Here is a 27,362-nt window from a genome sequence, read left to right on the forward strand (position 1 = left end):
ATCAGCTCATCTTAAACATTTGGAAATTTAGATGGGAAACATTGATGTACAATGAAGGCTCAAATTACACTGAGCATGGAACAAGATAACATAAATAAAGCCCTGCAAGGATGAGAGAGTGTTGACGTACAGTTTTACAGACTTTTCTTGAAGCATCTATTGCTAATATTGTTGAGTATAAGCAGATTTTGGGGTCATCTCACAGAGGTCAGAGTCACCATTGTGAGTGAAACTGGGATGATTGGAATTTACAAAATATACATTTGACAGCTCTCGGTCCAAAGCTTGTAAAGGAAATGCAGTGTCTCAAATTAGAGACAAGCACATAGATTTCAGCCTCGCATGGAGGAACAGGTAGGGCCTGATACACAGAATGGAGGTCCAATGCTGTAAAAAAAATCCACTGGAGTATTTATTAAAAATGTGCAGCGCAGGAATGAGGTCTCTCCTGCTCAAAAGTCCACAGGTGCCCAAGGGAAATAAATCCAGTTCTCTTTTTCAAAACAAACCCTAGCCAGAGCATTCCGCCATGTGTTGTACTGACTCTCACTCAGTCCCTTTCCACCTTTTCTCATCTCCCCTTGCTGAGTCCATGTGGAGAAGTTGCTGATGTTCACAAAACTGGATTTGATATTCACTTTGCTTGGGAGGGGGGGGGGGGGGGCAGCCTGTGGAACTCCAGAAGTTGACGGCCACTCTCTGATCTCAGCAGAAAATCATTAGGAGTTTGTTTCCACCAATTTATGATTATTGCAGCAGGCTGGCGCTGTGCATCCCACTCCACGATGCTTGTCAGGCAGCAGGCTATACAGCCCATTAATCACTGAAAACTCAGAGGACTGTTGCAGAATGACTGATGTCATAAAAGTCATCCATTTAATATGACATTTCTGAACTGATACAGCAGAGATAATCTCAACTGCAGCTGTGGGAACTGAGCACAGAAATGACTATTGGCTATTCAATTTTAATTTTAATCATGTTAAGTTATATCTTATACAGTCTTTAAAATATATAACTATCACATTCTATTAGAATTTTCAACAGAAATTCTAATTATTATTAATGCAAACCCCTCATGTGCCTTGAAGCTTCTTTACTTCTGAGATCACTACATTATTACTGAGTAAAGGAAAGTTTTCCAGAGCATAACTTACCCAAATATTTCAAAGAATCGACTCCCATCACACCAACCTATTGACAAAATATCTATCTTTTTCACCATCCACCTCTTTATTTCCTGGTCAGCTATTTTTTCAACTTGCTTCCTCTGGAAGCGTTAGTCGGCAGGATAACACTGCCTCAGTGAGGCTGTTGTCCCAATAAACTTAGTTTCCAGTCAACTTTCTCTTGCAGTGTCAACGGCTCAAGTTTTCCTCAGAGGATTGGAGATGAACCCTAACGAAGGATGATCACTGTTACTGTTGTAGAGCAGTGGACGTCCGAAATGTCAAATTATTTCATCAGATTGCAAGCTCAGATGTGCTATTGGTCATTGTCATTGCAGAACACAATTGATTGATTGAAAGATACAGGATAGAAACAGGCCCTTCAGCCTTCAACTCCATTGATCACCCATTCCTATTAATTCTATGTTTAAGAAGGAACTGCAGATGCTGGAAAAACGAAGGTAGGCTGGAGAAACTCAGCGGGTGAGGCAGCATCTATGGAGCAAAGGAAATGGGCAACGTTTAGGGCCGAAACCTTTCTTCAGTCCGAAGAAGGGTATCGGCCCGAAACATTCCCTATTTCCTTCACTCCCTATTATTTCTATGTTATCCCACATTTCTATTCACTCCCTACAAGCTAGGGTCTATTTACAGAGACTAATTAACCTACAAACTTACACGTCTTTGGGCTGCGGGAGGAAACTGGAGTGGCTGGATGAAACCCACATGGTCACAGGGAGAATGGGCAAACTCCACACTGATTGCACCTGAGGTCAGGATTGAAGCCAGATCTCTGGCTCCAACATCTGTGCCACTGAACGATCCTTAGCAAGTCTTCAAAGTCCGTTGCAATTATTACTATCAAGGAATATAAATATGTGTAAATTATATAGTTATACTATAGCTACTGATGTCATTGTATCATTGCTCCTCTTGCATCTTGCAGTTGATAATACATTGAGATTATTTTCCTAATCTTCTGCTAAAGGCAGAGAAATCGCCAGGCCCTGATGGATTGCTCGCTAGGGTTTTAAAGGAAGTGGCAGTAGAGATAATGGCCCCATCACTAAACTCCAGGAGGCTATCAGATGAGAAAATGGAGAAAAACTGAAGGCAATGAACCATCAGACTGGTAAATGAACAGCTATTATTGGCAAGACCCTAGAATTATTAATCAATGAGGAAATAGTAAATCATTTAGGAAAGCAGAATATAATTAAATGTAGTAATCAAGATTTTAAAAAAAGGCAAATCATATTTGATGAATTTGCTCAAATCTTTTGTTTTGAGAAAGAGAGCTGTTGATTTATTTTGGGCAGTTTGCGGACAGGCTAAGGACAAGTGAGCAAGAGAAGCCTCGTTCCCGGGGTACAAATTTTGTCTTTTACTGCTTCTAAGGCCATTAAGTAGTAGTTTCCTTTTGCAGGCCGGTATAACGCTGCATTTCCCAGCCTCTCACCAATGATAACCCAGCCAGCCAGCACCAGTACATTGTTCGACCTCGAGTCCTGTCTGTAGTGGCCATTTGGCTTAACTTAGTGAGTTATAAATTATGGCATTTGCCTTTAAATTTTGTCTGCCTGTAATTATGTGGGTGGAATTTATTACTTAATTGGAGGCCCGTTTGCTGCTGGGATTCTTGCCCAGAAACTTGTAGTTTTTTCGTTTTAGTTCGGAAGAAGCATGAGGGGATGGCATAGCTTTCGACAATTTTTGCAGCTTTCTAACTTGTCAAGGGTTTCTAACATTTCGGAGCCACATGCTGGTGTTTGACTATAAGTAAGATTAAAATGTAGAAGAAGTTTTGATGAATATCTTACTGTTTCACCACAACAATAAAAAAACTATTAATCAAGAGCCTATGTTTTGAAGATTTATCTTTGGACGGGGAGAGCTCCCATGCGTAAACGATGCTATCTCCTTACCCACTTGTCTTCTCATAGTGGCTAAGGGGAGAAATTCCTTGAATGATATAATAATCTGCTACTACACTGTCTCTAACCATAAGACAAAAGAGCAGAATTGGACAATCCGACCCATCTAGTCAACTCTGTCACTTGATCATGGCTGATTTTACTCTCTCAAACCCATTCTCCCGCCTTCTCCCAGTAACCTTTGACGTCTTTACTAATCAAGAACCTATCAATCTCTGCTTCAAACTCAATGGCCTCTACTGCCATAAGTGGCAATGAACTTCACAATTCATTGCCACATCTGGCTAAAGAAATCCCACCTCATCTTCTTACAGGTTGGTAAACCACTGAATTTTCCTGCCTCCTGCAAAAGTAACCCAAGTAGGCAGCACCTGGACTTTGTGTAGGAAAGAACTACAGATGCCTCCGTTGCCATGCGGTGAGAACAGAGAGGTTGAGAAGGAGTTTCTTCCCAGAGGCCATTCGGACTGTAAACGCCTATCTCACCAGGGACTAACTCTACTGAACGTTTTTCCTTCCATTATTTATTACGTAAAATAACATGTGTGTTATGATTGTGTTTATAGTTTGTTTGGTTGTTTGTCTTTTGCACAAAAGTCCGCGAGCATTGCCACTTTCATTTCACTGCACATCTCGTATGTGTATGTGACAAATAAACTTGACTTGACTTGAGTGTTCAAAAAGGAACTGCAGATGCTGGAAGATCGAAGGTACACAAAATTGCTGGAGAAACTCAGCGGGTGCAGCAGCATCTATGGGCATCGGAAGTTCATTGCCACGTATGGCAGTAGAGGCCATTGAGATTGAAGCAGAGATTGATAGGTTCTTGATCCATATCAGGGCATCGGAAATGTCCTCGTTCTTCAGGGAACGGGGATTCCCCTCCGCCACCATAGATGAGGCTCACACCAGGGTCTCATCCATACCCCGTAACACTGCTCTCTCTCCCCATCCCCGCACTCGCAACAAGGGCAGAGTCCCTCTAGTCCTCACCTTTCACCCCACCAGCCGGCAAATACAACACATAATCCTCCGCCATTTCCGCCACCTCCAACGTGACCCCACCACTCGCCACATCTTCCCATCTCCCCCCATGTCTACCTTCCGCAAAGACCGCTCCCTCCGCAACTCCCTCATCAATTCTTCCCTTCCCTCCCGCACCACCCCCTCCCCGGGCACTTTCCATTGCAACCGCAAAAAACGCAACACCTGTCCCTTCACCTCCCCCCTCGACTCCATTCAAGGACCCAAGCAGCCGTTCCAGGTGCGACAAAGGTTCACCTGTATCTCCTCCAACCTCATCTACTGCATCCGCTGCTCTAGATGTCAGCTGATTTACATCGGCGAGACTAAGCGGAGGTTGGGCAATCGTTTCGCCGAACACCTCTGCTCAGTCCGCAATAACCAACCTGACCTCCCGGTGGCTCAGCACTTCAACTCCCCCTCCCATTCCCAATCCGACCTCTCTGTCCTGGGTCTCCTCCATTGCCAGAGTGAGCAACAGCGGAAATTGGAGGAACAGCACCTCATATTCCGTCTGGGGACCTTGCGTCCGGATGGCATTAACATTGAATTCTCCCAATTTTGCTAGTCCTTGCCGTCTCCTCCCCTTCCTTAACCCTCTAGCTGTCTCCGCCCGCCCTCGGGCTCCTCCTCCTCCTCCCCTTTTCCTTCCTTCTCTCCCCCCCCCCCCCCCCCACCAGTCTGAAGAAGGGTTTCGGCCTGAAACGTCGCCTATTTCCTTCGCTCCATAGATGCTGCTGCACCCGCTGAGATTCTCCAGCAATTTTGTGTACCTTTGACTTGACTTGATGCTGGTTTAAATCGTAGATAGACACAAAATGCTGAAGTAACCAAGCGGGACAAGCAGCATCTCTGGAGAGAAGGAATGGGTGATGTTTCGGGTCGAGACCCTTCTTCTGAAGTGAACCCTACTGTCTCGACCCGAAACATCAACCATTCCTTCTCTCCAGCGATGCTACCTGTCCAGCTGAGTTACTCCAGCATTTTTGATGTATCAGCTTGAAACGATGCTTCTTTAAGTAAGCGTCACGGGCGCAATAAGGGCACGATCTCAGCTTGTGCCGCAGAAATTCACGCTTCTCTGAAAACGCGCTTCGCTATAAAAGAGAAAACAGTGGACAGGAGAGGAAGGCAGAGGATTAGTTGCCAGATCGAGAGAAAGCAACCTCTGGATTTCATGCGGGTTAGAACTGCGAGGGAGAGCTGAGTGGAGAACGATTGTACTGGTTTCCCAATCCCACCGGGCGATGAAAGGCAATCCGGGAAATGAGAAGCGTGAAGGTTGGAAACTATCAACAGTCTGCACGTTGTTTAGCTCAAAGATCCTATAGCGGATCCTATAGCGGATCTTTGGTTTAGCTTCACCGAGGCATTGTTTTAGCAGTTTTCATCCATTTTTTGTTTAATGAGCGCGAAATTGTACTGTACTTGCATTAAGAGTTCAAAAAAGGTTGGTGTTGAAACGAGTGCACGCTCTAGTAGAGGATAATGAAGAGAGGGTGGAGAATAGAGAGAAGGGCGACACAAGGAACTGCAGATGTTGGAATCGAGTAAAACGCAAAAGTGCTGGAGTAACCTAGCAGATTAGACATCCCTGGAGGACGTGCATAAGCGATGTTTCGGATCAGAACATTCTTCAGTCTGAAGTAGGGTCCCGACTTGTGGAACAGGGATAAATTAGAAACAATTCCTAGTTACAATGAGCCTTGGCTGATTAAACAAATATCCAGCGCACTTCTGAAGCATATTGTCAAACAGGAACAAAATTACCTCGGTCATATAACCAGGTATCGGGACAGATGACCAACATCTTGGTCAAAAAATGTAGGTTTTAAAGATGGTCTTAAAAGTGTAAAGAGCATCAGAGAAGCGGGGAGAGGGTTGGATGGATGTTCCCATGCGAAAAACTTGGCAGCAGTTAAATGTGTTGATACTCAGGTAGAGGGTATTGGGCAAAAAGATGTCGAGTCGTGGGGCCACGGAGGCGCTTCAAAACAAACTTGAAACTGAAACATTGCTCAGAGCAGAGCTTGTCCGAGTCAGTTAGCACAGGCTGCTGTGAAGATGGTGAATGGACACTGGGGATCAAGTTTAGGATGCCCTCCCGCGGGAAACAGAATGAGAGAGAATGGCCAAGAGTGCATAACAGTAGTCACAAGCTGCAGACATAGATATCTGGCGGCAGCAGCTGATGGACAGAGGAGGTCCTATAGATGACTACGATGTAAGACTCAAAACCCGGCCTCGGGTTAAACATGAAACCGAAGTGAGTATAGGTTTGTTTCAATGTTGCAAGGATATTCCGTGACAGAGGTAAACAAAGCGGACCTGCAGGCGGCCTTCACCACTGAAAGAGTCACGTTGAAATGATCTGGAAAGAGTGTTCATAATTGTTAACATCCCGGGAAAGGCAGGAGGTCAGGGTGTGCAAGCAGGCGATATAAATAATCGATTATGTGTTTGTTTGATTGAAAAATTGAAAGATACATCATGAAAACAATTTTTTAGCCAATGGAGTCCACACTGGCCATAGATCACCTGTTCACACCAGTTCTATGTTATTCCCACTTTTGCATCACTCCCTACTATTCTTGTAACGGGTATAGCTTGGACCCAATAGCAGCACAGAATCAGGCAGGTATAGTTGGTAACGAACTTTATTACGATACTATAACACAGAGTAGTAACACAGGAATGGGTACACCGTACTCACACAGAGGCTCAGGATTAATCGAGGGTTCCGAAGAGGGGCAGGCAGGAGACATAGTCGGGGTAGCGGAAGGTCCGGTCACCGGGAAATCCAACACGATGCAAACAAACCAGCGAGGGACAGATGAAAGGAGAGTCGAAGCCAGGCAGGAAGTCGGGAAATCGCTAGAGAGTCTTGCATGAATGCTGAGAACAATCTGGCAGTGTGTGAACGGTGAGGAGAGTCTATATACCGGGTTAATTGGTGATCAGAGGCAACTGAGTACAACAGGTGAGGAGAGTTGGGCTGATGAGAGGGGAGTGGCAGGCAGGCAGGTGAAGTGGATGAGAATGAGGAGAGGGCAGACTGTGACAGAACCCCCCCCTCAAGGGACGGCACCTGACGTCCCAAAACAAAAACAAAAAAAACCAATAAAGAAAATAAACCCAATCCCACGCAGAGTTGGGTGGGAGGAGGGGGACCGGAGGAGGGCTAATATTCGTCCGAGACATCCATGTCCGCATCCTCCTCCATAGCATCAGAGGAAAGCTCCGTCTCGTCGTCACTGGGCGCCTCAGACGGAAGAGGGGACAGAGTCTCAGGGGCGATGACCCCTCTAGGAGTGGCGGACTTGGACGGCTGGTCGGGATGATGCCGGTGAAACTCCCTGATGAGGGAGGCGTCCAGGATGTGTCGAGCAGGAACCCAGGACCTCTCCTCTGGACCGTAACCTCCCAATGGACCAGGTATTGGAGACCCCTGCCGCGACGGCGGGAGCGCAGGAGGCGGTGCACCGTAAAGGCGGGGCCTCCGTCAATGAGACGAGGAGGTGGAGGGACTGCGGGGACCAGGGAGCTCTCCCGGACTGGCTTTACTCTGGACACATGGAACGTAGGATGGACCCGCATGGAACGAGGCAACATGAGCCTCACAGCCGCTGGGTTGATGACCTTCTGGATCTCAAAGGGACCGATGAACTTGGGTGCCAACTTCTTGGACTCCACCCTCAAGGGAAGGTCCCGGGTCGACAGCCACACCTTCTGGCCCGCGAGGTAGGTGGGGGCGTGGGTGCGGTGACGGTTGGCAGCCGTGGCGTAACGGTCCACGGAGCGGAGAAGAGCCGCCCTGGCTTGGGTCCACGTCCTGCGGCAGCGACGAATGAAGGCCTGGACGGATGGGCAGGAAACCTCTTTCTCCAGCGCCAGGATCAGTGGAGGCTGGAACCCGTAGGCACACTGGAAAGGGGAGAGCCCAGTGGCCGAGCTTGTCAGGCTGTTGTGGGCGTACTCCACCCACAACAACTGCTGGGACCAGGAGGAAGGATGCTTGGACACCATACACCGCAGCGCCGTCTCCATCTCATGATTCTTCCTTTCAGTTTGGCCGTTGGACAGGGGATGAAATCCAGACGTCAGACTCACGGTGGCCCCCACAAGCGTGCAGAACTCCCTCCAGAACACAGAGGCAAACTGGGGTCCCCGGTCGGAGACCACATCGACGGGGAGACCATGGAGCCTGAAGATGTGGAGTAACATGAGCTCGGCAGTTTCCTTGGCTGACGTAAGCGTGGCCAGGGGCACGAAGTGAGCCATCTTGCTAAATCTATCGACCACGGTCAGGATGGTGGTGTGACAACGGGATGGGGGCAGGCCGGTAACGAAGTCCAGGGAGATGTGGGACCATGGTCGATGGGATACAGGCAGTGGAAGCAGATGACCAGCAGGAGCTTGGTGTGAGACCTTGTGCTGGTTGCAAACGGGACAGGCGTTGAAAAACTCCCGAGTGTCCTTCTCCAGCGATGCCCACCAGAACCTCTGTAGCACCATCTCCTTGGTCCGCTGAATGCCGGGATGACAGGTGAGTCGAGAGCTGTGGGCCCACTGAAGGACGTCAGACTGCAGGGCAGAAACCACAAACAGGCGATCAGGAGGGCATGCGCTGGGTCCCGGCTGGTTCTCCAAGGCTGCCTTGTCCCTCTCCTCCACTTCCCAGGTGGGGGAGGCAACCCTGCGCGAGGACGGGAGGATGGTGTTGGGGCCAGAGGCAGGCTCTTCCTTCGCCAAGAACTGTCGAGAGAGGGCATCGGGCTTCACGTTGCGGGACCCAGGTCGGTAGGAGAGGGAGAAGTTGAAGCGGGTGAAGAAGAGAGACCAGTGGGCCTGACGAGAGTTGAGCCTCTTGGCTGACTGGAGGTATTCAAGGTTCTTGTGGTCAGTCCAAACCAAGAAAGGCTGCTCGGTTCCCTCCAGCCAGTGACGCCATTCCTCCAACGCCAACTTAACCGCCAACAGTTCTCGGTTGCCAATGTCATAATTCCTCTCAGCAGGGGTCAGGCGTCGGGAGAAGAAGGCGCATGGATGGAGCTTCTGGTCCCCGGCAGCCCGCTGGGACAGAACAGCTCCCGCCCCCACGTCGGAGGCGTCCACCTCCACCACGAACTGTCTCTCTGAGTCCGGAACTTGGAGGATGGGGGCCGATGTAAACTGTGTCTTGAGTGTCTGAAAAGCTTCGTCGGCCGCGGCAGACCACCGGAACGGAACCTTGGAGGAGGTGAGTGCCGTGAGGGGTGCGGCCACAGTACTGTAGCCACGGATGAACCGTCGGTAAAAATTGGCGAACCCCAGGAACCTTTGGAGCTGCTTGCAGGAGTCAGGAACAGGCCAGGTGGTGACAGCAGAGACCTCGGCGGGGTCCATCTTGATGTTCCCTTGGCTAACGATGTATCCTAGGAAGGGGACTGACGGGGAGTGAAACTCGCACTTCTCAGCTTTAACGAAGAGCGAGTTCTCCAGGAGCCGATGTAGAACTGCCTGGACGTGGTGTACGTGTTCCTCCTTGGTCCGTGAAAAGATGTGGATGTCATCAATATAGACGAACACTTACTTGTTCAACATGTCTCTGAGGACGTCATTGACCAAAGCCTGGAAGATGGCCGGGGCGTTGGTGAGGCCAAAGGGCAACACCAGGTATTCATAATGTCCCGTGGGAGTGTTGAAGGCAGTCTTCCACTCATCTCCCTCTTTGATGCGGACCAAGTGGTAGGCGTTGCGTAGATCCAACTTCAAAAAGATGGTGGCCCCCTCCAGGAGCTCGAAAGCAGAGGAGATGAGTGGGAGAGGGTAGCGATTCTTCACCGTGATGCCGTTGAGCCCCCGGTAATCTATGCAGGGACGCAGAGATTTGTCCTTCTTCTCCACGAAGAAGAACCCAGCCCCAGCAGGAGACGAGGAGGGACGGATGAGACCAGCAGCCAAGGAGTCGTTTATGTATTTCTCCATGGCGCCTCTCTCAGGGGCGGACAGGGAATAAAGGCGACCCCTAGGAGGAGCGGAACCAGGCAGGAGGTCTATGGCGCAGTCATAGGGCCGATGAGGAGGAAGGGAGGTGGCCCTAGACTTGCTAAAAACCTCCCCAAAGTCATGGTACTCGGCTGGGACCCCCGTCAGATCTGGAGCAGGTGGCCGGTTGAGGAGCCGAGGCTTGCTTCAAGCACACTTGGTGGCAGGAAGGGCTCCAACCCAAGATGACCCCCGTCCTCCAGTCGATGTTGGGGTTGTGTCGCCGAAGCCAGGGGTAACCCAGGATGAGGGGAAGACGGGGAGACTGCAGGATGTGGAACTGGATGGCGTCATGGTGATTACCAGACAGGAGCATGCGCACTGGGACCGTCTGGTGAGAAACAGTCCCCAGGAGATGGCCGTCGAGGGCGTTGGCGGGAACAGGTTCAGGCAGGGGAACACAACTGATGCCAAGCTGGCGGGCTAGTTCCTTGTCCATAAGCTTAATGTCACAACCAGAGTCTATGAAGGTGGCGAGGGTGTGAGAACCATCAGACAACAGCAGACGGGCATGACAAAGAGGGCGTCGAGCAGAGGAAACTTCAGAGGTTCGACTCACCAGTAATTCCTCCGCTACTGGCGAGTCTGACCTTTTACTGGACACTTGGAGATGTAATGACCCCGTCGCCTCCCCCGACGTCTCGCCAGGATGCGTCGGTCCAGACGGGTCGTTAGCTCGATAAGCCCATCCAGAGAAGAAGGAAGGTCGTGGGACACCAACTCATCCTTGATATAGTCATTCAAGCCCAGCAAGAAAGCATCACACTGGGCCGGGGCATTCCAATCACTCTGACGGGCCCTGGTGCGAAAGTCGATGGCAAAGTCAGCGACGCTCTCGTTCCCCTGGCTCAACCCCAGCAGACCTCCCGCAGCATCCGGCCCCATCGAAACCTCACCGAACACCTTGCGAAGCTCCGCGGCGAAGGCCTGGAAAGAGGAGCAAGCCGGCGTGCGTCGCTCCCATTCAGCCGTTCCCCACAGCCGAGCTCTGCCAGTCAGGTGATTAATGGTAAACGCCACTCTCGCCGGTTCCTGGGCGAAGGTGTAGGGCTGTAGGGTGAAGAGAATGGAACAGTTCGTGATGAATGGATTGCAGCCCTCCGGGTCTCCAGCGTAGCGCTCCGGGGTTCCCACCCGGGGCTCAGGTGATGGTCCTGGCGGACCGGGAGCTGGTGCTGTCGGAGCTGGAGGCGAAGCATGGGGTGTAGCCTGGGCGAGGGTGGTCGTCAGCTGTTGGACCTGGGTGGCTAGTGCAACCAATGCTTGCTCCTGGTTTGACACAGCCTGTCGAACCTCGGAGTTGGAGGCAGTGAGCATAGCTTCGTGCTGCAGGAGCGTGTGCTCAATCCTCTCGAAGCGGTTTGACGGAGATGTTGTGTGCGCTGAGTCCATTGTTGGCCATATTGTACTGTAACGGGTATAGCTTGGACCCAATAGCAGCACAGAATCAGGCATGTATAGTTGGTAACAAACTTTATTACGATACTGTAACACAGAGTAGTAACACAAGAATGGGTACACCGTACTCACACAGAGGCTCAGGATTGAGCGAGGGTTCCGAAGAGGGGCAGGCAGGAGACGTAGTCGGGATAGCGGAAGGTCCGGTCACCAGGAGATCCAACACACGATGCAAACAAACCAGCAAGGGACAGACGAAAGGAGAGTCGAAGCCAGGCAGGAAGTCGGGAAATCGCTGGAGAGTCTTGCATGAATGCTGAGAACAATCTGGCACTGTGTGAACGGTGAGGAGAGTCTATATACCGGGTTAATTGGTGATCAGAGGCAACTGAGTGCAACAGGTGAGGAGAGTTGGGCTAATGAGAGGGGAGTGGCAGGCAGGCAGGTGAAGTGGATGAGAATGAGGAGAGGGCAGACTGTGACAATTCTGGGCGATAAAACAATTGGACATTATGTGCAAAACAATTTCACATAATGTCATAAGATTTTAAGCATTAAAACTCTTCTCTCTTCTGCAGGGTGATGAAAAATACTGAGACTGAGAAAGGCTGATATTTTTGAAAGAAAATGAGTGTATTAATGGTACTTATTCTCCTGGTCTACATTGCCGGTAAGAGCTCTCTGTGAGAAAACAGTCTCATTATAGGATCTTTTCTTTTTTGTCATTAGGTAGTATCAAAATGTGAAACTGTACACCATATGAAAGACAAATGATGAAAATAAGCATTGCATGTTCACAATATATAATTTGTGGTGTTGTTCATAATTACATTATGACAAATTAGATGGTTGTGGAACTGGGTTTCATTACAATAAATATTTGATTAAAAGCAAGAGTGTGTCAGGCACCATCTGTGGAGGATATGGGAACTGGGAAGGGGGAGAGAGAGAGAGAGAGAAAAAACAAGGGTTACTTGAGGTTAGAGAAGTCAATATTCATACCGCTGGGGTGTGAAGAAGCAATGTGTCAGCTTGTTCGTGATCATAATGAGCTTATTTTTTAAATGTTCAGCTTTTCAATTAATTTTTAAATTTCACTTGATTTTGCTGGAACTACATCAGTGAATATTTTTCATCCCAATATATTCTGAAATTGAATAGTATAGCATAAAATGTTTTAGTAATATTGCAGAAGATTACAAAATGTAGGCATGCTTTATAGTAGCTGAGAAGAAATGTGTTTCATTCACAGAAAGAGATGATGAAATGAATGTATTTGTTGTGCTTTCCCTTTTTTGATATGCCAGGTATTTTACTTTGTATCTTATGCAGCCTTGTAAGAAGTGTCCACTCCTCAGCTTTTTCTTCTCTGCAAATTCATGTTTCTTCTCTGCAAATTCTTTCCTTTGCCTGAACAGGGACATTTTTGCAATTTCAGGATTGTCAATAGTTTGCAATGAATACGGTGCAAAGTGCTTTGCAGAATTGCTGGAATGAAACATTGTATTCTGCATAGAATGTTAAGGAGACATAACTTACCTAAATAATAAAGTGAAAGATGTATTGCACACAATAATTTGCTTTTTAATCTACCATAGAACACACACTCTATATCAAAATTGTGCAAAGGAGTTGGATTTTTAACGCTGTGACCATGTTCAGTAAGATTTTGCATACTTCACCTCTCTTCATTATCCACATTGGTTAAAGGATGTGATGGTGAAGACATCAACATTAGGAGAGTCTTAATTAATCCAAGGAGTTACCATACAAGATAGCATCAGCTCACTTGCCACTCTTTGAGCTACCACAGTAGAAGCTTTTATATTGGTGCCCAGCACCTATAGATGCCTATAATTGCAGCCATCCAAAATAACATTATTTATGATGTACACTGGGCCGTTTACAATACTGCATTGTAATATGAAAGAGAATATCTTGCTTTGTCTATATCCTTCCCATTTTACCTGGTGTTGAGGAACCCGGTCAACTGCAAGACCTTCGGAGATGTTGAGAAAATGGTCCAGGACCTTGTTCATCTTTTATTTTTATTGGCTGAGGTGGAGTAGCCATGCTATACCCAACTTTGCAAAAATTCAATGCCTGACGCGCATTCACCATTGGGGTAGATTATACTATTGAGGTAGATTACACAAGCATCCACAGAACGAAGCATCAGTTGGACATCTGGAACTTTACAAGGGTGGCTTGAAAAAAATCAGATGGAATCAGAAGTAGCAATGCTGGAAATTCTGTGAGCTAATTTTGCAGCAGTGCGGTGCATGCATTGGTTTAAGTTGCAGCCTTCAGTTGAGTACTAATGCATGAGTATTTCTCAGATGTGTATCCGCTGTTCAGATTGATATGTACCAATGGGGAGAAATTTAATGACTGATGAAATTAAATTTCTGATTGCAGTAGAATTTCATTACAAATAACCACCTGCTGCATTCCTAATTTGTTTTCTCCTGAGTAAGATCCAAAGTTCAATAAACCTAATCATAAAAAAAAATAAACTGACGAAGGGGCGGCACAGTGGAGCTGCTATCCCACAGTGCCAGAGAGTTGGGTTCGAAGCTGACCCCGGATGCTGTCTGTGTGGAGTTTGCACGTTCTCTCTTGTGACCATGTGGGTTTCCTCCGGGTGCTCCAATCTCCTCCCACATCCCACAGATATGCAGGTCTGTGAATTGCACTTGGCCTCTGTGAATTGCACCAAGTGTGCAGGAAATGGATGCGAAAGTGGAATAACAGAACTGGTGTGAATGGGTGATGGATGGTTGGAGTGGACTCGGTGTGCCGAGACGCCTGTTTCTAAGCTGTATCTCTAAACTAAACTAAACTAATAAAGGATATGGTTAAGGATACAGTCTGTCTCTATGTGCAATTATTGCTTCCCTCAAGGCAGAATACAAATAATTTTGTTTTAACAAGTTCAGTATTGGAAATGATATACATCAAGTTCCTCCTGCAGATCATTTCTTACTTGGAATTAGAACACATTGTTACAAGGGTATTGTTGATTATAGATTTGTGTTGTCGATGTGCACACTGCTCAGTAATGCCATTCCCCAGTTTTACACATGTCATTATATTTACTAATGTGTTTATATGTGTTTGTAATTACTGAATGCCAACTGATTAATTGTGAGCTTCATGCAACCAAGGAATTTTACTGGATACTGGTGTATATGACAACAAACATATCTGAACCTGAAACAAAAAACACTGGTGAATCTTCTAAACAGTGGACCTATCTGTTCTTCTGCTGTTGCAAAAAACAGGTTGTGCTCAACTAAAAATTCAAGCATATTTTTCTGCTTAAATTACCTTCTGCTAAAGTTCCAAAACTATTAAACCTGCAGTTTGTTCTCAAACACAATCACTCTCAATTCCTCCACCTTTAGTGTGAGGTTTAAAGTCTCTTGCACCCATGTGCCTGATGGAAATGTCAGTACACAAACTGAACAAATGCATATTCACTTATTTTCACATTCACAAGTTGTAGGAGTAGAATTAGGCCATTCAGCCCATCGAGTCAATTCCGCCATTCAATCATAGTTGATCTCTGCCTGCTAATCCCATTTTCCTGCCTTCTTCCCATGACACCTGTTCTAATCAAGAATTTGTCTATCTGTGCCTTAAATATCCACTGACGGCCTCCACAGCCTTCTATGGCAATGAGTTCCACAGATTAACTACCTTCTGACAAGTTCCTCCTCCCCACCTTTCTAAAAGAGCGCCCTTTAATTTTGAGTCTTTGCCCTCTGGTCCTAAACTCTCCCACCAGTGGAAACATTCTTTCCACATCCACTCTATCTATGCCTATCATCCTTCTGTAAGTTTCAATGAGGGCACCCTCAACCTTCAAAAACTCCAGTGCGTAAAGGCCCATTGTCAAGCGCTCATCTTATGCTAACCCACTCATTCCTGGAATCATTCTTGTAAACCTCCTCTGGTCCCTCTCCAGAGCCAGCACATCCTTCCTTAGATATCGGGCCCAGATTTGCTCACAGTACTCCAAATGTAGCCTGGCCAGTGCCTTCTGGAGCCTCAGCATTACATCTCTGTTTTTGTATTCTAGTCCTCTTAATAGAAATGCTAGCATTGAATTAGCTTTCCTTACTACCGATTTGACTTGCAAATTAACTTTTTGGGAGTCCTTTGCACCTCCGATTTCTGTATTCTCTCTCCATTTAGAAAATAATCTATGCCTTTACTCTTATTACCAAATTGCATGACTCCTCACTTTGCTACACTGAATTTTAGCTGCCACTTCTTTGCCCACTCTACTAACCTGTCCAATTCCTTGCAGAGTCCTATCTTCCTCTACACTGCCTGCCCCTCCTCCTAGCTTAGCATCATCTGCAAACTAGGCCACAAAGCCTTCAGTCCCCTTATCCAAATCATTAATATACAACGTGAAGAGAAGCGGCCCCAGCACTGACCCTTGCGGTACTCCATGTCACTGGCAGCCAACCTGAAAAAGCATTGTTTATAGCAACTCTTTGCCTTCTGCCAGCCAGCCCGCTATCCATGCTAGTATCTTCCCTTCAATACCATGGGCTCTCATCTTCCCTAGCAGCCTGACATGCGGTACCTTATTGAAAATATTGGTAAACAACATCTACAGCCTCCCCTCTGTCTGTCCTGCTATTAACTACCTCAAAGAACTCCAGCAGAAGTTCTGTGACTTTTTGAATGAGATATCCCATGATACAACATTCTCCATATGAGCAGTGTATTTTAGTTTTAATGCTTCAGTCAGATATAGATAAAATAATTTTGCCACATTTCCTTTTGCAGGTTAAATTTGCTGAGTATACAGACGTTATCTGATGAAACTAAATGTAAATTACAGATTTCTATGAATACACAAGTGAACATAGATATTTGGCATTTGATTTCAGTCGATAGCCAACTGTGCTTTAATACTCGAGTTCTGGATTTTTCGTGAAATTCAGTGTGGAGAAAGATAAAATATAATAAATGTCTTGCATTAATATATGTACTTGCTGAATAATCTTACAGCAGGTAAAATAAAGGTGAAATTGGACATCTCCATGTAAGGAAATGGTATTTATTAATGCACAAAGTTCTATATACATGAGGAAACAATGCTATTGATGCAGGTTTACTCAGTAGTTTCAGCAGCATCTCTGGGGAACATGAATATGTAGCATTTCTGCTTGAGACCCTTCTTCACACTGAATTCAGAAGAAGGGTCCCAATCCGAAATGTCACCTATCCATGTTCTCCAGAGATGTTGCCTGACCGACGGAGTTACTCCAGCATGGGTGCTCGAGACTCTATTTCCCATATCAAAAGCGATGGAATTGAGAGTGATTGTGGTTGAGAATAAATTGCAGGCTTAAATTAACGCCTCAGTTATACTTTATGGATTTCGGGGATTGGTAATTTCAATTTTTAAAGTGTTTTAAAGGATTAATTCAAGAATTTGAATCTTTTAGTGTTGCAATATCTGCTGTTTGAGTTTTTTTAAGCCTTTCAAAACTATTTTCATTACTATGGCCCAAAATGTATCATATACGATTCTAGCATAATCTGTCTGCTCTTATGCTATATGCCACTGCTAACAAATTCTGTATCTGTTTTATAACCATGGATAGGAAAGGTTCAGAGGGATTTGGGCCAAATGCAGGCAAATCGCATTAGTTTAGATGGTGCATCTTGGTCAGCATGGACAAGATGGGCCGAAGAGCCTGATTCCATGCCACATGCCTCTATTTACTTGTCCTGCTACCTTTAAGGATTTGTGGACGTATGTGGTTCATGATTTTCTGCTCAATGTGCTCCCATTTAATGCATAGTCCAATTTAATGCTTTCTTACACCTTTCATAGAAACATAGAAAATAGGTGCAGGAGTAGGTCCTTCGAGCCTGCACCGCCATTCACTATGATCATGGCTGATCATATAGATCACCTAATGATACTGTGACTTAAAATCCATTTGTCTGCCCTATTGCCCAAGTCATCCATATCCTCCTGAAGTCAATCACATGGCAAGTTCCCTTTGGGAGGAATGCCAAAGGTATGTCTGAACACCCTCACATCAGTCTGAAGAAGGGTCTCGACCCGAAACCTCACCTATTCCTTCGCTCCATGGATGCTGCCTCACCCGCTGAGTTTCTCCAGCATTTTTGTCTACCTTCTGAACACTTTTTATCTTTTTTGGAACTCGACAGTGGTCTTCACCGACATAACATCCAGAGCATTGTTTAATTTTCCTTTATTTCATTTTGTCTCTCACTTTCTCCCTCCTTTTTTTTTCATTTTGTTGCTTTTTTCCCATCTATTACCTACGTTGGCGCAGCAGGACAGCCAGATATCCCAGATAAATCCCATAGAAAATCACAGCGGATAATTGGGGAAAATAAAAGCACAAGTGTAAGGTCAGGTGTGAAACACCGGCAGCATTACCACCCTGTGCCATTGAGTTGCCAGTGTTCTATCTAATATTGTTTACTATTTTCCTTTATGAACAAAATACAAATGCACAAATGACAAATACATCAAACTAAGGTGAAAATAATAATAATAATAAATTTTATTTTTGGGCGCCTTTCAGGAATCTCAAGGACACCTTACAGAGATTAACAGGAATAAAAAACATATAATCAGAATAAAATAAATAATAAAGACATCACAGAAACACAAATTAAAAACCGAATTCAGTCCAAAAACAAAAAATCAAAAACACAATGTGAAAAAGAGAGCAGCGGCAGCTAAAGCGTGCCAGCGTCCACTCTCCCTTCCGACAGCCATCTTGGACAAAGACTAACAGGATTACTTACAGACAAAAAAATCATCCCCCCACAATGAATACCACTGTGGGCGAAGGCACAATGTCCAGTCCCCAACCGCAAGTTCACCCAAAGTCAGGCCTATTGAGGCCACCGCAATTGCCTCTACGGAGGCCCGATGTTCCTGGCCGTTCTCACCGGGTGATCTTGCCCCGGCGTCGGGAGAGTTCTCTCAGCGGCTGGGCCACCTGGAACGGCCGCTTCCTAGCTGGAGAACGTGGCTTCCGAAGCCGACAAGGCCGCGCCGGCCTGGAGCTCCCAGGCTCCCGATGTTGAAATCGGTGCCGCCCGCTCCGCTCCGCAAACCCGCTCCCGGAGGTGTCGAACACGGCGGACACAGCTCACCGGAGCTCCAGCGCGGCGACCCAGGCAAGGCATCGCCCGCTCCGCTCCGCGACAGCGCCCCAGCGCTGCACCGCCACCGAGGTCGAGGTGCTGGGCGGTCCCCGCCAGGAAACGGCGCTCCAAGCCCGCTGGTAGGCCACGAGGACAGGTCGACGGGCAGCCCGGAGAAAAAGCTGCCTCACCGACCAGGTAGGGACCTAGAAGTAAAATTGCCCCCTACCCCCCACATTAAAAAGTCCATTTCTCCAACGGACGAAACACAGGACTTACTAAAAACTTTTAAAAAAAGCAAAGTAAACGGACGGCTGCTGGTTAGCAGCCGCTCCCCAAGATGGCTCCTCCTCCTTGGGAATGTAACCCAATTTTTAAAAAGACATTAATATCGTGATCAAACATCCTATTTGAGAGAAGTCAGATCCAGGGCTTATATAACTAAGATTGCCAATGCCTTCTCTCTCTCGCTCTCTCTCTCGCTCGCTCTCGAGTTGTTTAACAGTCAACCTGTAATTATACAACCCATTGTTCACAAAATAACTATTCATAATAAATGTTAATATGCAGATATTATCCTTGTGACATTTCCAAAACTAATATTGTGTAGTACTCAATTTCAGTGAATCTTGGCTCGGTGGTGGGTCTGCCCCTGAATTGTAAAGTATACCTTCGAGATAGTCACAATGAGCATAGGAACAAGGCTTGACCTCCTTTGACATACCAGCCTCGGCCAGTTTACAGACCCTCTTGCTACACAGTCATGCATCGGGTTAACGGCCATGGAAAAGAGACTTTGGTACTAAAAAAAAGCATTATCATAGCCGGCTGATGATAAAACAGCAGAACACATTTGTTCTCTCATGTGCTGTCAAGCAAAGAAGAAGCAATCATCAAGATCTAAATACCTAGACCTCAATTTCAGTCTGATTTTAAATTACTTATTATACATTATTTTGAATAACTATTATTTATCTGTTTATATTCATAGGGCACAACATTGAATCAACAACCCTTTCACCAACTGGAGGATTGAATGACATTATTGAAGATACAACGTCTCTTGCATTTGGGGCATCAGTTATCATAATTATCACCGTTCTGTTATCAGGAACTGCCTATTTGTGCTTCTTGAAGTACATCTGCTCAGGATGTTGCAGATGTACTCGGGTCAATCCTGCAACAAGACAAGACCCATGCAAAACAGAGGAGCAGGTGTAATGATTTTGTGCAAGAGGTGAAAATAGCCATTAAAAAAACTCTTGCAAAAGTTGGAAAATGAAATAAATTAATCAACATTATAATCTTACTCCTTCCTCTGTTCTCTAAAACACTAGGTTGTCAGTTTTACATAGGACATTAAGAAGTGAAACCCTCATATACAATGATGAAGGAAGAACACTCAAACAAGATAAAAATAATAGAAAAAAAATTAGCAAGGAATGGGACCCGAAACATCACCCATTACTTCTCTCCAGAGATGCTGCCTGTCCCGCTGAGTTACTCCAGCATTTTGTGCCCATTTGTGAATCATGGGTCCTTCAGCCTAGGAGGCCATTCAAACTGTTGTCCTCATTTTGCCTATATAAAAATAGTTGACCAAATATCTTTCCTCCGTAACCCTGCAAATATATCCTCTCCATTTGGATTAGGAATTTCCTTTCGAAATCTACAGCTGCATCTGCACCCTTTGCTCTCTAACAATCCAATTTGTTGCTCGCTAGAGAATCTCAAATGATCTCTATCATGGTTCTTTTCCCAGTGGTTTTATGTCAATTTCCCCTGATTCATCCGTTAATTGATTTCTAGAAGTTTTTACTCCTTCTTATATTGTTGCACCTGTTGAACGTTTCCTGCACATGGAAGTCTATTTCTACAACATATTAAATCAGCTTATGCGTTCAATGAAAACACACAAATCAGGTGCAATTTCCTCAGGTTTTAAGGACAGAAGCAGAACACTACAAACCTGTTTTTTTGCATTTTTTTTGCAGTTGGGGAAAATTACAAAGATTTGGGGGAAACTTACCCATCTATAAAGAAGCAGTTACATTTTTATCTAGACATTGCTTCATGCAGTAATGGTCAATGCTTCAAGTGATTTATTTCTACACACCCATTTCAATTAACAGAAAATATACCCTTGGGAATTTGTAAAATAAAATCTAATGTTGCCTGTTTTTCCTGTTTTGAGTTTACAGTCACCTTATGCAATTTTTTCAATTTCCTGTAATTGACTTATTCAGGTTTTTTTTTTAATGATACCTATTTCTATTGCGTCAACAGCACGTTAATTGTAATTTTTTAATTCATAAGCAGAGTTACTTCATTCTTGTGCATGATTTTAAAAAAACCTTGAGGGAAAATAGTCATGGAAATTAGTTAATGTTCTGCGCATTTTTCAAACAGAGAAAAAAGTTAAATTTCACGTGACTGTAGAACAAAATCCATGCCATGTGTTTTTCAGAGCAGCTTTTATTTTTCCGGTGTCAATGCTCTTGGCTGAGCAAACTTGTTAAAGTGAGGCATGAGGGCCAAATTTAGATGAGTCCACAGGCATCTGTGTTTGGTGCTATTGATGCAAGTTAAATTTCTCATGGAGTTTGCAGCACTTTTTAGCCTGTTCAGAGTATTTTATCAACAACTATCCATTAATCAGGCTTAGATATCAACAAGGGGGGAGAATTATTCCATGCACAATAATGGTGTGGATGGGGATAGAACTTCCAGCTGGTTCAGTTGATTTATTCCCGTAGATTCAATGACATGTACATTCAGATGCTTGCTTTCCACTCTGTTGCCGAATGAGCTATTTGTGATCATATTATTTTCTGTCTGTCGTATGCATTGGAAAATTTCCAAAAATGCATTTACAGCTTATTTATTATCTTATCTTTTGATGCAGCCTCAGAACCTTGTGAGCTTAGGACTCTGCACATGAATACAATCTAATTAAGGCACACTGAATATTTTCCTCTATATTTGCTGAGCTAACATTAGAAGATACCTTTCTCCTTATCGGACATCCTTTTATCTCCTTTTCATCTCAAGCCTTTTACTTATTCCACCCATCTGCGCATCAAATCTCTCTCACCTACATCCACCTATCACTTGCCATGTTGGTCCTACCGCCATTTCTCTTTTGCAGCTTTCTCCCCCCTGCTCTCGGCTGTCTGAAGAAGGATCCTAACCAAAAATGTCACTTGTCTATTTCCCTGCCCAGATGCTGCCTGATCTGCTGAGTCCCTCCAGCACTTTCTGTTTTGCTCAAGAATCTAGCACCTGCGGGGATTTTTTTGTGTCTCCGTGAGAAGTTGCTTATTTTTAAATCTCTGCATTGGTTTGTCAACACTAAGGATTTTCTGGCTATACATCATTTAAAATTTTCAGACATTATAACATTGACCAGACAGGTTAGTATTCAAGAATCTACGATCATGATCACCTACAACCGCACATGATGGAAAAGCCGCAAAATCTTTCAAAGTGCAACCCAGTGGTGTCTATGGCAGCCAACTCCACTCATGAAGCAGTAACTAGTCTGCTCTTGGATCCCAAGAGAAAAATTATTAAAACAGTTTTGTTCATTCATTAAGAAACAAATTGGTGGAAACTGAATGTATCATGCAATGGTGTTCCTAAGGGAACTTGGGGTTGGCAGTTAAGAATATGTTCAAAATCTGTACAAATGTGTAATTTGAAATAATGGTAAATATTGGGAAAGGTAGTAACAGAGTGAAGGAAGGCATAAGCAGGTTGCTGGAATGGATGGAACTCTAAACTAAGCTAAACAACTCTTCTGGATTATCCTAACATGAAGAACTTTGTCAAATGCCTTATTGAAATCCACAGACAATGTCCACTGCCCAACTCTCCTCATAAATCTCAATCACGTTCATAACACATGACCTGCCGTGGACAATCTGCCTACTAACTCTCCCTAATTATCCCATTCTCCGCCATGTAACTATAACATGCATCCACTGTGGTAACATCAAAAATGCCACAGATAATTGGTGATAGCAAGTTCCCATGAAATGCAATGAGACAATAAAAGATCACGGTTTCATGTGAAATGCTTGAAGGATAGCAGTAAGCCAGGGCACCAGGGATAACCGCTGTACCTTTCTTCAAAAAAGTGGCACATGCCACTGAGATAGGAAACAAAACATGACACTCCCTCAATCGGAGTTTTATTTGAAACTTTGGATCCCATGTTCACACGGGAGGGCTGGTCCCCGAATGCAATATTCCACCTCTCAACCAATTTCAATATTGGTGGCCAGTGTGGGGGGGGGGGGGGTTCTGTAGCGCTAGTATGGATGTTGTGGGCCAAAGGAACATGTTTCCAGAGGGCTAGTATGGACATTATGGGCCGAATGGATTCTTGGGCTGGCAGCTCAGTCACTCAGGCCTGGTGAGCTGACAGCTCAGTCACTCAGGGCTGGTGGGCTGGCAGATCAGTCATTCAGGACTGGTGGGCTGGCAGATCAGTCATTCAGGGCTGGTGGGCTGGCAGGTCAGTCACTCAGGGCTGGCAGTTCACTCATGGCTATTCCTTGAAATTCCATTTCAAGCAGAGTGCAGGCCACCACATTTGGTTTCATAACCTTTCAGGCAGAGTGCAGGTCACCACATTTGGTTTCATAGCCTTTCAGGCAGAGTGCAGGCCACCACATTCAGTTTCATAGCCTTTCAGGCAGAGTGCAGGCCACCACATTCCGTTTCATAGCCTTTCAGGCAGAGTGCAGGCCACCACATTCAGTTTCATAGCCTTTCAGGCAGAGTGCAGGCCACCACATTCAGTTTCATCGCATTTCAAGCAGAGTGCAGGACACCAAATTGCCAAACAACTCATTGCATTGTCATTAAGGACTAAATAATCATTTATTGCAAGTACATTGCAAACTCACAGTTCAGTTGATTCACAGCTCAGAATTACAGTTGTGGACTCTCCCTCACGATCTTCCAGAGTAACTGACTCGCGTCCAGGCATCCGGGGTTTTATAGTCCTGCACCCCCCACCCCCCCTGGAAGGGGCGTTACCTTCATCGTGGTGATTGACAGGCAAGAGGACCAATCAGCTGATCTCAAGATCTTTTAAACACTCATAACTTTTTTATTTTTGAACGATCCGAAACATCCTCGGGGCTGCCTCAGTGGAGGAGGACTGTGTGTAAGATGGCCAAAAATCAAAGCGATATATGGTAGGGTTTTTTTCTAAAATCAATATACAGCGCAGACAGGAAGTGGTCAAGACTTTTAGTTATATAGATATCTGAAGTGGAACAAATCTACAATCTTCTGATTCAGAACGGAAAGTGTTATCAATTGTGATACAGCAAACAGAATTAGACGTTTGGTTGAACTCTACGAATGTTTACAATTCTGTTACTTCTGGTATACGACCACTCCACTAATAGAAAACAGATCCTCCTTATTTACTCCCATAAACCTTTCCATAATTTTCATTTCTGTTAAGCACTCACTTAATTTCTGTCTCAGAACTTTGCTCTGAGGAGAACAATCTCAGTTACTGCCCTTTCAACAAACTGTAGAAGTGCCTCATTTCTGCTAATTATTTAGTCGATCTCCTTTCAATTCTTTCCAGTTCCTTGATATCTTTCCAAAGTGCGTAGAACTGGACACGACATTCTAGGCAAGCCCTAGCCACTAATCTTTGAAGATTTCGTGTTGCTCCCTTGATTTTATAAGGCCATTTGTGCTAGTTTCTGTAAAAGCAGTTTGGGCTTGCAGGCAGTTCTACTGACACAATCCATTCATTGACTGTATACCTGTTTGTGATAGCTGGACATGTGAGAATTTCAGAGGCACTTAAGCAGAAACAATACTTCTCACAAAGAGGAACTCTTTGGCTGCTGCTGGGAGGAAATTTCGAAGAGAAGTGGCAGGTCAGAACAGCAGATCAGGCAATGGACCTGGGATGATGGGATTGTTTAAAAAGGGGTAAATAGGTATGTTTAGTTTATACTCTTCAAGGTTCTGGAAAGAATACCACATTCTGACACATTCTGGAAGGAATACCTGCTTATGTCTCCATACCTAGGAGAAAATGACTTGTTCAGCAATCAGGAAAAACAGAAAAATACATTTAGCACCACTCAATGAGTCATACAGCATGGAAACAGGCCCTTCAACCCAACTCATCCATGCCAACCAAGATGCCCCATCAAAGCAAGTACCATTTGCCTGCATTTGGCCCATATCTCTCTAAATCTTTCCTATCCATGTATCTATCCGTGTCCATTAAATATTGTTATTGTACCTGCCTCAACTACTTCCTTTTGCTGCTCATTCCATGTAATCCCACCCTCTGTAGAAAAGGTTGCCTCTCAGGTACCTATTACATCTTTCTCCACCAACCTTAAACCTATATTGAATTGAACTGAATTGAATTGAATACATTTTATTAGCCAAGTATGTATACATACAAGGAATTTGCTTTGTGCTTTGCTCGCAAGGATAACAACACGATATACAGTAGACAAAAATAAAACATTATAATTTAAACATGTGAAGAATAAAATAAAATACCAGAGCAAAAGGAGGCTACAGAATTTTGACTGTTGAGTCGAGCTACTGCTCGTGGAAAAAAAGCTGTTTTTATGTCTGCCTGTGGCGGCTTTGACAGTCCGGAGTCGCCCCCCAGTGGGAAGTACTTCAAAGAGTTTGTGGCGATTGTGATATCTCCTATACATTGACACCCCGGGTCTCGGGGGTTATGGTGAGAAGGCAGAATGGGGTGAGAAGGGAGGGATCGACCAGCCATGATTGAATGGTGGAGCAGGCCACCGAATGGCCTAATTCTACTCCGATCACTTATGAACATTGCACACTGTCCACTCAGTGCACAATTAACTTGAAACAACAATAGAGATCTTTAAGCACTTGTACAATTGCAACATGGATTTTAGTAAGGCTTTTAATAAAGTCCTCTTTGGTAGGCTGATCCAGAAGGTTAATGTGCACGGGATTATCTGTGACTTGGTCGTATGGATTCAGAACTAGTTTACTGATAGAAGACAGAGGGTTGTGGTGGAAGGACAATATTTTGGATGGAGGTCTGTCACCAGTGCAGTTCTGCAGGGATTTGTGTTGGGACCTCTGCTGTTTGTGCTAGGTATATATATCTTATAACTATTAAAACTCTCTTCGTTAGTTCATTTGTTTGTTCGTTTGTTTGTTTGTTTGTTTTCACGTCAATCATATCTCCCCCTAAACCCGACGCGGTAACGGAGACATTTTTATATATTTCAGTAGAGATTTACCTTATGATTTCAGAAACTCACTCCTCTGTAAATTTGATTAATTATTTCCCGAGTTTTTTTACTGAAATTGATCACCGAACTGACATTTTTTTCAAATATCACAGCTGGCCAGCTGCTGATGTCACAATGCCTTTGCTCCTCACGCTGCACAGACTTTTCAATGCGCTGCCAATTACGCTCCCCATTCCCCGCTTCCTCCTCCTCTTCCCCCCACCTCTTTCGCCCTGACCACTCCCCCCCCCCCCCCCCCCCCCCCGTACTCGGGCCCTGAAGCCTGCAGCCTGAATGAAGCCTGAAGTCTGCATCCGCTAACGGGAACGTTTGGGAATCAGCCCTCCACTGTGACTGCAGCCCGTTCGCCCGGCTCCCCTCCTCATCCCCCCCCCCCCCCCCACCTTCTCTCCGCCCCCTCTTCTCTTCCCCCCCCCCCCTTCTCCTCTCCCTGCCCCCTTCTCTTCTCCCTCCCGGCTCCCCTCCGCCCCCTCTTCTCTCACCACCTTCTCCTCTCTCCCCCTCCTCCTTTCCCCCCTCCTCCTTGCTTCCAATAGTGATGTGTGGTGATGTAGTCATCCATTTGTACTGTGGAAGTTTAGGGAAGCCATAGACAGATCTCCATGACAGTAGTCCCAGTGTATCTCTGATGGATATTTAATTCCCTGCTGGTTTTCAAAAGAGCAGCACGAGCCAAATTAAATGCCCAGACCCATCGCATATATGACCAAATTCTACTCCTCGACACTCAAAACCATCACCTACTTAATCAATTCCTAAATAGGAATCATTTATTTAGATTGAAATCCTCTTTTTACCTTGCCACATCCTGTGTGAAAGAAACAAATTGAACCCTTGAATTTTTCAAAGAGAAAAAATAAAAGAATGGTGTTTTTTTTAACAATAGAACGGTAGCCTTAATGGAAAAAAATTGACAACTTAATCAGGCGTCACGAAAGAAACAACATAAAATAACCAATTGGCCAAAGATAATTAGGGATGGATGTAATTTCTGTCTACCATTAATTTAAGTAAAATGTGCTTTAAGAGCCACTTAAAGTAAAAATAACACAGTATGAATGCACCTTTCTTATTTAGACACCATTGGTTTTGATTTTACAAAGTAATTACAAATAATGTTGTGATGGCTAGTAGATAAACTTAGGATGTATGTCATCTTTCACTGGTAAGTGAAATTCTAATTTCCTTGGTGTTTAAGTAGAATTTGATCTCACACAGTTAAGCAGATTTTTTATTGGAGTGTGGTTTTGGCATTAAATAGGGCTTCTTCCTTTGGTGCAACTCTGCCATTGGGACACCCAACTCATCCACGTTAAGGAGCACCACGCCGCTCTCATACCTACATTGTG

At 45.1% G+C, this 27,362-nt stretch overlaps 1 long non-coding RNA gene across 1 annotated transcript; it reads left to right on the forward strand.

Annotated features, from left to right (window-relative positions):
* Nucleotides 1–5,159: 5,159 nt before the first annotated feature.
* On the forward strand, nucleotides 5,160–20,001 carry LOC116974227. Its single transcript, XR_004412311.1, has 3 exons — nucleotides 5,160–5,407; nucleotides 12,130–12,221; nucleotides 19,704–20,001. It is a non-coding gene; the product is annotated as an uncharacterized LOC116974227 (long non-coding RNA).
* The last annotated feature ends 7,361 nt before the right edge of the window (nucleotides 20,002–27,362 follow it).

This window comes from Amblyraja radiata, chromosome 6, assembly GCF_010909765.2.
Source record: "Amblyraja radiata isolate CabotCenter1 chromosome 6, sAmbRad1.1.pri, whole genome shotgun sequence".
Lineage (NCBI taxonomy): Eukaryota > Metazoa > Chordata > Chondrichthyes > Rajiformes > Rajidae > Amblyraja > Amblyraja radiata.